Genomic DNA, 8,126 nt, shown 5'->3' with positions numbered 1-8,126 from the left:
GTCCTTCCCTTGTTATGTCTTAACATTTTACTAGTACTTTTTTTACATTTCATGTATATTTACATACTTTTATTTATTGACATTTGATTCTTTATATGTTCATCTATATTTACTTATAGATTCCTTTACTTTAAACTTTCCATGAAAGTCTCTTAGAAATTATTTATTGTGCAAATTTCTTATTTCAATTGTTTTTATTTTTTCTTGTAGTAGTTAATTGCTCTTATAGTAATCCTTTTGTCCAATTAAAATTTATTATGAATTGCCTTACTATAATTGTTAAATATCTCACCATTTATTCCTTGTACCCCCTTTAAAAATGTTCATTGGTTAATCAACTTAATAATTATGTCCACATTTTCTAATTAATTTACTTGGACTTTGTTGGTACGGAGTAACCCTTTTTTCAATTCCTTATTTTTCTTTTTTTCACGTGGTTGAGTCAATTTATTTATTAGTGGAGGTAGGGTCTATTCTTTTTAGAGGATCCTTGACTATCAATCATGGGTGCAAATTACCCCTCATGATTGTTAATTTATATTTTTAGAAATAAGAGAAGAAGAAAACCCGAGGGTGAGGACTACCCCCCTTGATGTTCTAATTGGTTCCTTGAAGAGAATGCCAAAATCCCCCTTATTTGTGAGAAATGAATGAGTGTGACTAACCCCCTCTTTTTTAAAAGCTTATGTATCCTTGGGTAGGTGTCATTAAGCCCCTTAGTTTATGTCTATAAATTGCAATGATTACTTCAAAATCTGGTTGGTTGTCTTGGCCTTTGGTATAAGCGAGAACAAGCTGGGGTGCACATGCATTGCCTATCTTCCCTCACAAATCTATGATGTTCTAACACCTGGGTTTGTTTGGATGGTGTTAGGTAAGTGGACCCTCACCTTTGAGCCTAGACTACCTAACGGATTCAACACTTTTGTATTAATTCTTTGCTTAAGTTTGCAAACTCATTATAAAGAAAAATTATATTGCCAATCCTCTTGCTTTCCTTACAAAATTTTGGATTGCTATATTATCAAAAGTTACTTCAATTTAGTTTTCTTATAAAAATTCATATGGAGTTATAATTATCCAAATGATTGAATTATTTATATGGTTCATTTATTGATGGGATTATTAAATCTACACACATACACACACACATTTTGAAGTTATTGTATGGCATAAGCATTTTTTTGAATGGGTTGAGGGTATCCCTTGTGTGTAGGTGTGTAAAGAGAGAGAGAGAGAGAGAGAGAGAGAGAGAGAGAGAGGCCCCCGCTAACCTTGGATTGGATTCCTTAAGTCGTCTATGGTGATCTTTGATTGAGACTCTAATGTATAATTTTACACTTCCTCCAACCAAGTTAGAGATCTTTGCATACAAAGATCTATCTTTGCAATTTTTGAATTTCTTAAATATTATTGTTATATTTTTGCATTAAAACATGAAAAGTTCCACCAAAACGTGTGAGGTGGAAACTTGAAGGTGAACATTGGATTATTATTGGTGACCAATGGTTGGTCACAACGTATGCAATTTGTTAGGGCCAGTGTACACGGGAGAGAAAAGGATGAACCAGTGTGGCATTGAAGCTTCTAATCAAATAAATCGTGTGAACAAATTTTGGTGGGCATTTAAGACTTGGAAGGAGGTTCTGACAAGCTGGAAAGAGTTTGCAGAGTGCTGAGCAGCATTTCTCATTGGCTGGACAGAGCATTGGAGACACTCCAGCGCGTACAAATGGGCAGTGCACACGATGTTGAAAATGTGTAGCTGGTCGCGGATGGCACATATTTCCAGGTGAGTTTGAAGCGCCACTGGTGCTGGCAATTGCAGCTCAAAATTTGAGGGTCTCAATTTGGGCACCGGATGCGCATTCCATTTTGTACTCGCTGGAGTGTCTTCATTGCTCTGCCCAGCCAATGAAAAATGGCCAGCAGCACACTGCAAACTCTTTTCAGCTCGTCATAAGCACCGTCAGAGCTCCCTGCAAGTGCTCAGAGTTCTTAAATGCCCACTAAAATCTGTTCACATGATTTATTTATCTACAAGCTCAAATGTCTCACTGGTTTATCATTTTTCCTCCACTGGCTCTGAGTTGCAAAATCGACCACCAGCTGCGCTTCAAACTTTCTGGAAATCTGTCAGCTGTAGCTCTTAAAAGTAGTTCTACGGCTGTTGGGGCATATCTATCCCAGGCCCCTGGTCGTTTGTCTGTCACTGCCCAGTTGCAGTTCTCAAATTGCACGAGGTACGCATGCAGAAAGCGGCCAGAGCCTAGCACTGCTGGATTTTGATGTTACCGACACTGCCACATTAGAACCGAAAGGCGACACAGATGGATGATGCATCAAGGACCACTGCAATTGTACGTTACTTTGCCTTTCCTTGCATCCCAGCCTGGCAGGCTGCAGCCCTTTACAAATTTGAGCAGCGTGCATCATGCTGTGTCTGTCTGGGGATTAGCGTTCGTGGTCGACACAGACGATCTCCCCGTTGATGTCCATTTTCACGAGGTCGACCTCCATATACGCTACAGCCTTCAATGCATTTTTGCGGTAAGTCTTTTGCGGAGATTTTCGAAGGCAGGGAAAGTAATTCGTGGTCGCCTGATATGAAACGGCCTTCCATTAGATACTCTGAATCAACCTTCCCCACAAAATTCTTTATTTAGGTGCTCTCTCTCTCTCTCTCGCTATCTTCCTCCATTATCCGCTTGGTCACGGCACCGTCCGCCCTAAACATCCATGAGCAATCAAAACTTTGATGTTTTGCTCACGGGCTTGGAAAAGGCACCCAAAATACGGATGGTTTGTTCGGAACTTTTTTCGATTTTTTTTTGTTGTGCATGACAGAAAATGTGAGGGAAAATGAAAGACGGCTGTAAAGATACGGCTTGTGACAAGCCCGTTAATTTGAATACACCTTGCACACGCTAGCATGACTCGTTTATGACGGGTTAGAGACCCGCTTAGTTGGGTCTCAAAGTGGAATCTTAATTTCAAGTAAAAAAATTTTAACAAAGAAAACTCAAGTTTCAAGACCCCCTCCACCTGGCTTGGTTCTATGCTCACTTTCCCAACTCCCCCTCCTTCCACATGGCAACTCTTAAGAAATAGAATTGAAGGTTCCGTCGTTCTAGGTTAACTTTACTTTCTAGGGATAAAACCTTAGGTTTTATTTATAAATCTCAATATTTGAATGCTTTTTAGGGAATTTTCAAATTGTCTAGGTAAGCCTTAGCATTGTTTGTACTTGGGAAAAATGTTTTTTCATAGGATTGCATGTGTGTAAATGCATGGCATCTATACTGTCTGTGTCATTATTTATTTTTAAACATGATTTTAAAAAATAAAACACGTTTTGTAGAAACCTTTATGTCTAAGGTCTCCCTCTCTCTCTCTCTCTCTTTCTCTCTCTCTCTCTCTCTCTCTCTCTCTCTCTCTCTCACACACACACACACACACACACACACACACAAATATAATTATGTGTGTGTGTGTCGTGAAAATACATACACACACACACATGCACGTGTGGATGCACATGTATGTGCGTGCGCATGCACATGCACACACACACACACACACACACACACACACACACATGTATATGATAGAATATTGCCAAAGATTTGCAATACAACTATGCCAAAAGCTTTGGAATGCAGCTATGCTGCAAGATAGCATCCAAAATCCAAGTGAGGACTACATGCCTCTTTGATCTCTAAGATATCCTATTGTAATCTTCATCGAGTGGCTTTGTGGTCATAGTCATATTAGAGCAAAGTGAAGTATGTGACAAAAGACCCATTTGTACACAAACATGTCAAACTTTCACATGGAAGTAGAAAAGCATTTAGATGCACATCTAGCATGATTTGTGTTTTTTTCCAAAGAGACGAACGGTGACTTGTTGGTCACATATGTCATCTCAAATCCATGTTCAGGATTTTGCAATAAGCAATGATACCTTTTTTGTAGGGTTTTTTGTGTGTGAAAGAAAGATTCTATTGGAAGAGAGTTACACAAATTTGAAAATCCCACTCTCATGAAGCAGTTCAAATGGCCTTCCCAGCGAAGGCAAAAACATAATTTCTTCTCAAGAAATAATTTAAAACATCTAAAAAACTATGTTGCACCTAACTGGAAAATCTTGATGGGATAACCATATGGTGGAATACAACATGATTTTGAATAATTTAGCCAAATGTGAGGGATAACCTTTGCTTCGATTAGATGCCGTACTCACCATTGGAGATTGTTAACCTTAGCCTTGTCACGCAAGATCACAAATTTCCAAATGAGAAAAATGTGGAGATTACAGAATTTAAGCTGCTCTATATGTGTCGCCAAAGCCTTCGTGTGAAAATACATCACGAAAGAAGGTGATAATGATTTTTACGATTCACCCTACATAGATGGCAATAGGGTGAGACATCTTTCCAATTCTTTGTTATATGTTTGGTGGGAGTTTACATTGGATCACCTGCCACAATAGGAAATGAAACCACAGGAGGGTGTCAGTTTCCATACCCAACTGCTCTCATCCTCCATGCATCCAAAGAATTGTGAGGCTTCCTAGGCTAAGCGAGTTTCAGAAGGCAATGTTTGTAAGTTGTGAAAGGATAATATTCTCATGACTGAGTTTGTAGAGTTCCTTCCCTACAGCATTCACCCAACCTTTTAGATCATCAGACCATCATACCACTTGGTTGGTCGGCTAGTCCGGGTGCAATCTCGCAAAAGCGATGGCAATAAGTTTTTCTTCCTTCAAGAGATATTAAAACCTTCTGCAATCATATTTAGATTCAAGAAATATTGTGCTTGGAAATCCCACAAAGAGGACCATGTGTTGCTCCCTCTACTATTGATCCTTTTTGCCAAATGTGGACTAACCTGAACTGGAGCCACTTGATTCATATTAGGCCATTTGGTAACCCAAATATTGCGGTGTAAAGAGTGATCAACTTCCAATCGGATTGCACCTTGCCACTCACAATCTCCTAAATCTTTGCACAAAATAGGAATGAGTTAAGACAGTAGTTTGGAGCTCTTTATCCTAACTGGGACGTAAGATAACATGATATCCTACCGAGATAGATCCATGCAAGGACCTTGGCACCCCAACAGTTATCTAATGTCTTGATAGAGCTGTCCAAGCCTTGCGATGAGGGGAGGCAAAAGCCATTTGTAGCATAATTTCTCCCACGAAGACCGTCTTGGGAAAAATGGGAAAATCCCTTAATTATTATTAATTAAATTAATTATTATTTATTGACCTTATTATTATTAATTAACAAAATAAATAATATTTTTAAATCAAATACGATTCTTACTAAAAAATAGCTTTATAAAACAAGACCAAGTTTGAATGAGTGAATATAGAAACATGCAATATAAAGATTGAGTCTAATTAACGTTCATCACATAAGAGTGAGTTTCAATGAGTAGTACAAAAATGAGGCTAAAATTATAAATTGCTTCATAAAATACAACCAAGTACAAAGAAGTAGATTGCAATGGCTGAGTGCAATTAACATTCATGAAAGAAGATCATCCTATCTTTACAATTTGTCTTTGCCATGCATACATTGGTATTTTGCTCAAACGGAATTTATCTTTCTTTAATCATCCAAGAAATCATCAACACATAAACCATCCTTCCCACTATTGTTCTCAAGCATTTGAAGATTCTCTTGTGCTTTCAAGATTGCATTTTGTGGTATTTTGACCTTACTTCTTTTATTTGGAACTTTTGTTGTGCTCCAACTCCATACTATCGAATCCACATGCTCCCAATGGTCCTCATCCCCCATATATCGCCACTCTTTGTTCCAGCAATTAGCATAACATACTACATCACTACATCTTCCTTTATGGATAGGACTCCAATATTGCACAAATATCTTCATATCATTTGTAGATGCCTTTTCTGTGTCCACATCTGACAATGCAACGCCTAGCCAAATGGGGTATATATCATCACTCGGCCTAACCAAAATGAAATCATTTTGTTTCACATCCTCTGGTTTAAATTCCTCTCTTGGCTTATTACATGCAAGGCCACAGTAATGGTCCTTTAGGTCTTGCAAACCCATAGTCTCAGCATCTTCTAAGTCCACTCCATCATTAACCAAGCTATCTTTCCATTGGCTCTTTGGCCAAAAGTCATGACTAAGTTTCTCATGCTGTATAGTGGGCTTCTCCATGCAAGAATCAATGTCTCCCAATATTGAATGATAGGTGATATCCACTTTGAGTATGAATCCCCTTCTATGTTGTTACCAAGATGAGATTTCCAATATTCCACATGCTTCTTGATTCCCAAAATTATAACATCTTTATCATTTAAGTATGTTCGTATAGGAACAACACTGGGAATTCCTTATGCTAGCATTGATCTACCTCTTGCATCATGTTTCCATAATTGAATACCTTCTAGTGGCTTCAATTGACTTGATTTTGGATGCATCATATATTGAAACATTGGATCACCATCACGCATAAAAAACCAAAACTGCAATGGTTTTGAATGTCCCACCAAAGCCTCTTTTCCTTCGCACAAGTACTCCTTGATAAATGTTTTGAAATGAGGAACCTCTTGAATTACAAATGGAGATGGATGAGAATTTTGGCATTCATTGAAGGATCGCATCAGATGAGGAAATGTGAAACTACAACTCATTCTTAGTTTCTTTGAGAATCTACTAAACAATGCATCAATGTCCTCATGTGTATGTCCCACCATCAAGAACTCTGATCATTTGAAAGACTCCACGTGCAACAAGCAAGGACAAGAATGCAAGCAAGTATCTATTTTTATTCTTAGAACCACAATTATCTACCTGTAAGAGTAGTACTCGTGGAAGTTGCTTGTACTCTCTATTAGATGAAGTTATGTGCTTGTGTAACCTCTCAAAGTTTTGCAAACATAGTGACAATGAGCCAATGGTGAAATTAGGGTCACTCTTCCAATACTGTAAAGAGAAGTTTCCATATGCCAATTGCCCATGTCCATGTGTGAGCATCCTTGTTAAGGCTACAAGAAGTTGCATGATACGATTCAATGATTTTGGTATAAGTTGTAGCCTTGGTATGCAAGTCTTCATTTGATCCATCTCAAGGATGTTTTTATCAAAGCTAGGCTTATATATTAATATAAAATCTTGGCAAAATTGTAATCTTGTCGCACATTCAAAACCATTTCTCGATTAGCAACTTGACAACAACAATCAATACTTGCAACTCTTTGGATAGCCCGTTGTGTCATCTTCATGGCCAAACTAGTTCCGCTTTCATTATTTTCCTTCATTTTCCTATTTATCATCCTATATGGTCGTTTCTTTTTTAGATATTTGATGTTTACCCCATGTAAGTCATCAGTAGAAGGGAAAATTTTTGCAACATTTTTCTCATTTTCAGAAGGTTCTCTTAGTAACAACCTACTCCCATCCTCCAATGTAAGTTGTTCAATTGGCCGTTTTAGCAACCTCACCTGTAGACCATTCTCTATAGACTGATTACTAGCACCATCTTGCATAAACACTTGAGAAGTGGATATCACCAAGTGATCATCCCCTAACTCTTTAAAATCAATTGCTTCATATGGATGGACAAGAAGTATGTGACCCTCCCCTAACTTTGTTTCCAAATGCTGTGACCACAACAATACTTTTCTCCCACCCAGTCATCTCTACTTTGCATATGCCCTTCCTCTAGTATCATGTTACAAGCATGTCCTTGCATAGTTCCTTAAACAAGAGAAATGATAAAAAAATTAGCCATTGAAGCCAACAACTTGTGATACTTGAAACAGTTAATACATAATCCAATCCTTTATAATGAAAGTATATGCATGCCTACAAACCTGAAGGTGGTGTCACTTGCTCAAGTACAACCTTTGGTATATGTATGCTATTGCTCGAGCTTGCCTCTGATAAGGGTTTCATTGTATTAGAGTGCCAACACACAATACTACCAAGTGCCTCTTTGACATGGGATGCACCCATGTTAGGGTACGGAAGCTCAACATCAAAAGTTGCACAAAAGACATCAATAGAAACTGATATCGCCCCATTCCCTAATGGTTGAAAGTGGCAAGAACCATTGGGATCTACTAAAATAATTGTCCC

Source organism: Dipteris shenzhenensis, chromosome 13 (assembly GCF_047967505.1).
Source record: "Dipteris shenzhenensis isolate YYH24624 ecotype China chromosome 13, Dip_SZ_1.0, whole genome shotgun sequence".
In the NCBI taxonomy this organism is placed as follows: domain Eukaryota; kingdom Viridiplantae; phylum Streptophyta; class Polypodiopsida; order Gleicheniales; family Dipteridaceae; genus Dipteris; species Dipteris shenzhenensis.
This window is presented reverse-complemented; position numbering follows the sequence as displayed.